Below are 8,477 nucleotides of genomic sequence, written 5' to 3' on the forward strand. Positions count from 1 at the left end.
CCACGGGACCTCGAGCATAATGGATACAAATCGAATCGAACGGAGATACAGGGTTAGATATAGAGGCGAAGGGTAGGTCGAGAGAGGGATTTTTGTGGTAAATAACGCGTGAATCCCAAGGTTCGGAAGTTAACGGAGGATCTGGAGATAAGGGAAAAGGGATTACGGCGGGAGAGTTACGCGGAGGACGGTAGGCGAGAATGAAAACGGAACGGATTTATCTTGTTTCCAGAAGATTTTCGCATCATCGATGCGGTGTTGTTCCGTGTCGCAGCAGGGATCGATAGAAATGGAATACTTAAACGTCACCGATTTGTAGAGACGTTGATGGTGTCAACAGATTCTTATCAAAATCGGAAACATCCCCTAAGTAAAGACGCGAACGAGATACAGGCGGCGGTACGAGATAAAGGTGGGCAAATCGCTTGGGTCTCGATGCCAAGGAAAATTCCTGAAAATTTTCACATCGTTGATACGATGTTGCTCGGTGTCGCACCGTGATGGAGATAACCGTGGAACTTTTGAGCGTTTTATTCGTTCGCAACGAAGTGCCAATGAAGTTTTATCTGAAAGTAAAAGAGCAAACGACTCCTAAGTAAATTGGCAAACACGAGCTCTCGGAGACGACCAAAAAATTTAGTGGAACAAGATAAAGGAAAGCAAATTGACCGGGTGTCGGGCGCGGGAATAAAACGCGGACGAGAGAGAGAGAGAGAGAGACAGGGTCGACCCCGACGAGACATTCATCACGGGTACGTCCCAAAAGGCGCCGTTGGTGTGTACGCACGCTTGCTATGCATGGCGTCGGTCGATCGACACGCGAGATTACAGGGAAAGCGTATCGGGGAAACGAGCTTCTTCTGCCGTTGGGTCCGCCGCGTCAAGATCGCGCGACAGATACGGGCCACCGTCGTGAAAAACCTGGTGGCAGGATGTCTCGCGTATATTCGCGGCCCGTCCGAGCCGTATTGTGTCACGTAGTCAACGAGGGAGCCGTCAAATAATTCTTAGACGCGATTCGAGGGCGTAGGAGAACCGTTTGATCCTGAACGCGAGCCACGGCCAACTCGATGGCGTCATTGACTCGCGTGCACGTGACCGACCGTGGATATTTTCAGCGCTGCACGCCGTCCACTCGCTCTTATTCGCGCGACGACGCTCTAACGAAGCGATCAAAGAAGTAACGAAGGTGCGCCTCGAATTTAGACTCGAAAACGCCGGGGAACCAGTCTCGTTCCGTTATGAATCGCGGGACGCGAGGAGTCCGCAATTTCCAAGCGAATCCATCCCTCCGCCGCGATATTTCCCTCGGAATTGCGGATGCCAAGTTTTGCCGGAGAGGAAGAAACTGGATCGTGATTGTATGGGTGGTATTCGAGAAGTCGTAGCGAAGTTTAATTTCACCGCACGGCACGGCTGTATCGATTTCGAAGGAGTACAAAGTCATGCCTTAAAAAGAATCGTCGTGAAATATTCTCGAGAACTCCGGGTTTTTCGCGAAGGGGGATCCTTTTGATCCTCCGGGTGGAATTCCACCGCAGTCATCCTTTCCGCCACAATTTCCCAGCGAAGTCACAGTTTAATTCGACCCCTCTTCAGGTCCCGCAAAAATTCGCCGCGTCGCCCATCCCCCTCGACAATTTCTAAAAGACTCGGGAGTCACGGGTTAAACCCTCTTCGAGCAACTTTGACGTGGCTGCTCGAACCACGCTCCTTTCGCCCCGCGCCGCACGGCCAGGGACAAAACAGCCCGGGAAGGTACCAACCAGGGAGCCTTTCGACGCTCCAGAAAATCGATGGATCGCGTATTGTAATGGACGAGGTTACAAGCCTGGCAACGGTGCGCCAGAAACCCATAAATCGTGCAAACAGGCCACGTCCCATCGAATTGAATCCTCCTCTTCGCAGGTAGCCGCAAATTTGTACGCGCTGCATCGACGTTCCGTCGCCACCCCCATGAATCTCCTGCGCTGGCAAGAGGTCCTTACCCCGCGAAGACTGGGAGAACGGACGAAAACTGGCGATGTAACATCGTACCCTCCGCGTGTACATCGATCGTTTCAGGTCGCAGGAAGAGATAGGTCACGCGTCTGAATAAAGTATTCGAACGTTTACGATTCAGTAGAAACTCACGCGTACAGACCTCTGCTCTTGTAGCCGCGACCTAGTTAAAATAGAAGGAACGAGAAAATAAAAAGCACATTGTACAACTGCACAGTGGCGAGGACCGAGATGTCAAGTTTCTTCCTGGTTTCCGATTTCTCTTACTCGCTGAGACGCGCGCTTCGAAAGCTTCGTCGCGGTTCAATAGAGCTGTACGCTCGCATCAGGCTTAACTAACGCGCCTGACCAGTCGGAGGAGCTGTATCTCGAAGGATCTTCATCCCGTAGGACTCTACCTACGTGGAGAAGGTGAGCAGAAGTGGACGCGAGCGGGTGCCGAACGGTCGAGAGGAATATTCTACGCGCGGTCTATAAAGGCGCTCCGCAAACCCACATCCCTCCCTCTGCAGGGGGGTTGACATGTTTATTTCGCTTGGTAATCTTCTCGGATTACCTTTGGCGAGGGGATGAGAAGAGACGGAGAGACGTCGGCTGGGCGAAGAGAGGGGGTGAGAGATGAAAAGGAAGAAAAGGGAGAAAAAGAAAGGTAGCCGAAAAAAGAAGAGATAGCCAGGGGCGGAGCGCATACCTGGGATGTGCCCTCCACGTGCGCCTCTCGAGAACGCTCCTCGAGCTCTCCTCTCTCGCGAGCACAAAACGCGGGTGCTTAGGCAGCGACTTCAATCGACTTGCCACGGGTGTGTGGTGTGCACGTTCGAGTCCTGTTTCGAGCGACCGCCTCGTACCTCGACGCGGGGATGCGTCAGGGGAATAATGGTGGAAATGCGCGTGCATGTTCCTGAAGGAGAGAAAGCCGTTCCACGGGAAATTTACGATTCAGCTCGGCTCGCGTGTTTGTGCGTTACACGGCGCGCGCGGGGTAATCCGTGGAAGTGGGCGGGGAAAATTGGTGAGGGGGTTGGTCGGATGATTTAGTGGGTAACGTCTTCTCTTTTTTTATGATATTTTCAGATTAGTCGTAGAGATACGAGGATGAAAAGTAAAGATGATTCGTCTTCGCCGTAGAAAAGGCTTGGACGTTCGATGCAAAGGACAGAGTTCATCATTTTGATGCACACCCCCTCCGCGGTCTTCATAAATCATACGTTTCCTTATTCCTTTTTATTCTCCGTTGTTTCGTCATACGTTTTTAAACCTTCGCTCCCCTCTGTCGTATATTTTAAGAGAAATTCTCGGGGAATCGCGTTTCGCGGTAAACGTCCACCATAAAAAGAGCGATAAAACGATCTCCGTATGATATCTCCGGGACGAATATCACGCTGCGCGAAACTGCTTCTGATTAAGCCATTCGACTCGTCCTCCCTCCCGTTGTCGTTCCTCTATTTTCATCCTCGAAGCCAATTTCTTCTCCAGCCACCCGTTAGGTTCCGTTCCTCGGGCGAACGGACCCGGGGCCCCGCAACGATCGGGCCCGCTGCCGCGGACGCGAAATTCGTAATGCGTTACGTAAATGCATGCAAATTTATTGCGACCGCCGGCGCATGCGTGAGTCGCAATTTACAACGCTGTAAGATAAAATGCGTAATATCCCTGGGCATTAGAAATGCTACGGCGTGCTTTATAACGCTGGGAGATTACACGGCTGAGAAGAGGAGAAGTTTCTAAATAACACGATGCACGCGGTTACTACACCACCGTGAACGTTTAGTACGGAGGGGGGGAAGAGAAACGTAGGGATGAGAAAGAGAGAGGGAGAGAGAGATGAAGTCGTAATTGCCCGCTGTTTCTCGAATCCCTTGCGATCTTCGAGGGGTTGCAGCTTCTTTCGAGGGCCTCGATCGATCCGTGTGGACCCTGAAACGCAAACAGGGTCAACGTCGAGGCTACCTCTCTGATAAAACGGGACAGAATAGTCGTCGGGACACCCGAAATTGTTGGTATTGATTTCGAAAGTTCGAATAGAGCCATCGAATGGGACGGGAACGTTCGCCAGAGCAAATATGAGTACATATTAATTTCAGACGGTATTAAGCTAATTTACTGGATGAAAGAGGCTCTGTCGTTGAAATTAATTAAACTATCGGGACATTAAGCGCATTATTATGCCCTGTCAATATATTGTTACAGCTTGCTACTGATTATTCCATCTGCTTTCGATCCTGTTCTTTTCGCCAGCCGGGAATCCAATCACGGGGGATTACGTTGAAAATAACCCGTATCGATAACTTCGCACATTTCGAACGCGACGGGCTCCACGCTCGCGCATCGCTTTTCCCCTGCCTATACAAGAAAACCGCATTTTCCGTCTACTCTCGCTGGCATCGAGTAGGCAGGCCTAATAGAATCTATGCTCCCCGGAGGACCAGCGAAATTTCGTGCGCCCTCGCGAGACGCGAGCAATCGATAACGCATTCTCGATTGGAAATCTCTCGAAAAACAGCTAATCCGCGTAAAGCCGTTCCCGCGCCATTAACAACGTCGTCGACATCGCCATACGGATATCGACGATATTATCCATCGAAGCTGCGCGATCGATCGGCAGGGGCTGAAGTATTGAAAGTGTATCGTAGTCACTGGCAACCGAACTGATCAGGATTAATGACCCGTGCGCGGTCTCTATTGAAGGATCGAAGCTGAAGTATCGAAGGAAAATTGAAATATAAAAGATCGTGAAATATCATTGCAAACTGGAAACGATCGATATTAATGGCGCTGCGTGATCGATGTTGAAGGCTCGTGAGTAAAAGTATCGCGGCGAAGGTATGGAAGAATATCGAAGCGGACTGACCGCGTTATTATCAAACCGTATCGATCGAAAACACTATTGGCGGTGCGCGGGCTATTCGCGAAGCCCAGGTTCTCCGCGCGAGCACGCGTGGATCGCGGTCCCTCGACGCGTTCCTCGGGGGCCTTGCTTCTGCTCCGCATCCGACGCGGAATAGAAACATCGAAGGGAAGAAGCGGCCACTCGCAAACCGGTAGCCGGTGAATACTCCGGGGAATCCGGCCCCGTTGATTCCCCCTGCCTACCTGTTGTCACGCGATACCCAGGCTGCCCTTCGAAGCTTCAAGACCGCTTTTGAGTCCTTAACGTCGCTCGCGTCTCCGCCTCGACGTCTCTGTAACCTGGACGCATCCATCCGAGGAGCGTGTGTAAACCAGAAAAAATAAGAAAGAGAACGGCGAGAGGCGGCATAGAAAAATGACGCGAAGGTGGATAAAAGGAGGAAAGAAGAAAGAGGAAAGACGCGGGAGGCGGCCACATCCCTCTCTCCTCGATGTAGCGACGAAGGGGCACAGCTTGCGTAGGCCGTTTGCAGAGTGGCGAGAGGAAGACCCCTGGAAAACAGGTCCCGTGAAAAGAAAGAGCTTTCCCGAAGCAACGAACCGGGGTGAATAGCACTCGAGGCTCTCGCGCTTATCCAGGCGAGTCTGGCGGGCGCTGTCGCGCGTCAGACCGCGGCCAGGGTGAGAGAGGAAGGCCATTCGTGGCAATTGCAGTGTGAAATGCCATGTGTTCGTCCGCGCGGCACCCCGACGACGTCTCCGCTCCTCGGTGTCGAGTGTTTTAAGCCTTTGAGTGGTAATACCGGGCACGTTTATAAATTGAGTCCTCGTCCTGCAGGATTAGACCGCGCCGCCGTCGCCGTCGATGGGAAATCTGTGTTGGGGCAGCCGATACGCTCGCATAATGCGCGTACCACGGCCCTCGCCTCTTCGTCCTCTGGATTATTCCGCGTCATGAATCTCCGAGACCCCAGAGCGTGTACCCACACCTACCCCTCGAGAACCTGCGTGGTTCCTCTTGTCCCACGTGCGGTTTCATCGACTTTCGTCCAGATAATGTCCCGGCGTATCGATTCGACGCGGTTCGCCCTCGCGATCGTTACCCCCGGTTGCGTTTCAATCGGGGAGGAATCGTTCTCGCGTGTCGACACGGAATTTCGTGGGGGTTGGAGTCGCGACGTCTTCGTGGAAATCTTGCAGCGCGCTGTTATTGCGATGGAATTCCATTTGCTCGCGAGAATCGCAAGTTTTACGGAAGGCGGTTGGTTAGGTTCGAGTCTTTGAACGTCAAGTGTAAGGCGGGAGTTAATATCCGTTTTAAATAAATCTACCGGGTTCCGATAACGAGATCCTAACACGCGAGTTCGTAGTCGCGCGGCGTTAAACGGGGCCGGCTAATCTTTGGTGTAGCGCCTGGTTGAACTAACATGTTACACGCTCGAGTACTATCCGTGCTGTTTCTTGAGGTAACAACGGGATCCATCACGGTTAATTACTTAAACCGCTGACAGGGGGGCACGCGCAACCGGGCCAGCTACTTTCGATCGCGAACGAATTAGCCCGCGGCCGCCTACAAACGCGCGAGCCGCGAGGCCAACAAAGGACCACGAAGGACGACGTTGACAAACGATCCTCCTGCCGCGTTTCAATCCACCGATAGGAGCGTTACAAGTCCGCCAGGGACGTGTTCCACGCTCTCGCGCATTTGTTCCCGTGGATTTCCTTCGAGTCCGAGCGGAGCGTACACGCGCACGAAACTATGTACCCAGTTCCCCGCGAGCGCACACCGAACCGTTCGAGCAAATACCGTCCGTACCGTGTGTACCGCTTTATCGCCGCTCGTAAAGTTTCATCTGGACTTTAATTAAACCTCGGGAACCTCTCTCGATCCAACCTAGACTCCTATATTTTGCATAGAATGAGCCTGGGTAACTGGAACAATCGAATCGTGGTTCTTTGCCTCTCGTGCGGGCTCCTCTCGTTTCTTTCCCCCCCCCCCCCCCCCCCCGATCCCTTGAAAACAAGGATTCCACGTGTTTCTTTTTCCAAGAGCAAATAATTACAGCTCGCCTTAGACTTTCTTGCTGTAAACGCGATAGAAATCTCCTCGCTCGAAGGCCATTTGTTAAGATGATCGAGCAGCCAATTAGCTGAACCGCGACACGAAAAGTCTTCAGCGGTGGAGAAAATTAGTGAGCTGTTATACGAATCGCTCGTTCGGATAAATGATTCCACCTAAGACCAGACGATGATGCCGACAATGGCATAGAATAGTATGCGCACAATAGCACAATGCCAAGGAAGTGGATCTGTGCAACTTTTATGCGTAAGTCGCGTATTACTATGGAGTGACAATGTCTGAGAAGAACCTTGGCTATCCCACAGAAATGAAGGCCCTGCGCTCGTTCCCATGCGCGAGACTCCTGTAGACTCTTCAATATTTAGATACCGATCAAATAAGAACACGAATAATACATCAGCAGCCCCCCAGGGCCACCCTTCGAGGTACCAATCTATCCGGAACGAGCCGAATTTTTCGCGATTGCCGATCCACTTCGCTAGACGGATCGTCGTTAATAATTAACGATCCTCGAGGTTATCGAGCCGAATTGGCCACGGAGAACCGGCTGGATTCGAGGGAAACGAACGAACGATCGAGAGGAGGGTGCAAAAAGAAGAGCAGAGGGGGGTGGAATTACAGGCGTGCTCTCTCGGTCGGTCGAAGGAAGGCGCCACGAGGAAATTTCGCGTGCGGGAAAGTGCGCCGGTACCGGTGGAATATTTAAATGGCAAGGGTTGCCAGCCGGCACCTAAGTGGCACTCTCCGCCACTCCTAACCGTCTTTTACGTTTTCCGGTGGAAACAACGGAGCGAGGCACCCACGAGAAACGTTCAATCCGCGTCGATGTCGCTTCCGCCCTCCATCGCGTGCCACCGGGAAGTTTCCATTTTTTTTTCTCCCCTCCCCTGCTTTCTCTTTTTTCTTTTTTTTTCGAGAAAAGACCACAGCCGGCTACGAGCTGGTATTTTCGGTGGAAACGCACCCTTCGCGAGGGGCGACCAACTTCAGCGTTGCTTCTCGTGAATCGACTGGAAACCGTTAATTTTTTTCTCCTTCTCTCTCTTTCTCTCTCTCTCTCTCTCTCTCTCTCTCTCGTTCGTTCTCTCCTGTCTGGCGGGTGGATATGTATTTTAAGATGCCGAGAATGTGAACCTGAATTTACGAGGACGCCACGAGGAGGAACGGTGCTCCTCGTGGTTCGAGGGTGCTCGAGAGATGCGCTGCTTTATAGTTTCGATGACGACCGTGGTATTTCTTGACTGCGTCGGAATTCAGCCTGGGTTTCTCTCTCTCTCTCACTCTCTCTCTCTCTCTCTCTCTATGCAAATTACGCTGAATACGGTAAATTTCCGGCGACGGGAAATAATTTAATGAGTAATGCGGCAAGAAAATACGCGCAACGTCTGTTGACGATTTATAAAGATCCCGTACCCCGATAGTATAGAGACGGAAGTTTCTTTTGACTATTAAACATAAAGTTTCCAACCGATTTTATCGTGAGTTATAGAACCAGGTAGAATGGTAAAAGTCGGTTCTCTCGTAATTCACACACATGCCTGGAAAA

The sequence above is a fragment of the Xylocopa sonorina genome, chromosome 6 (genome assembly GCF_050948175.1).
Source record: "Xylocopa sonorina isolate GNS202 chromosome 6, iyXylSono1_principal, whole genome shotgun sequence".
NCBI lineage: Eukaryota > Metazoa > Arthropoda > Insecta > Hymenoptera > Apidae > Xylocopa > Xylocopa sonorina.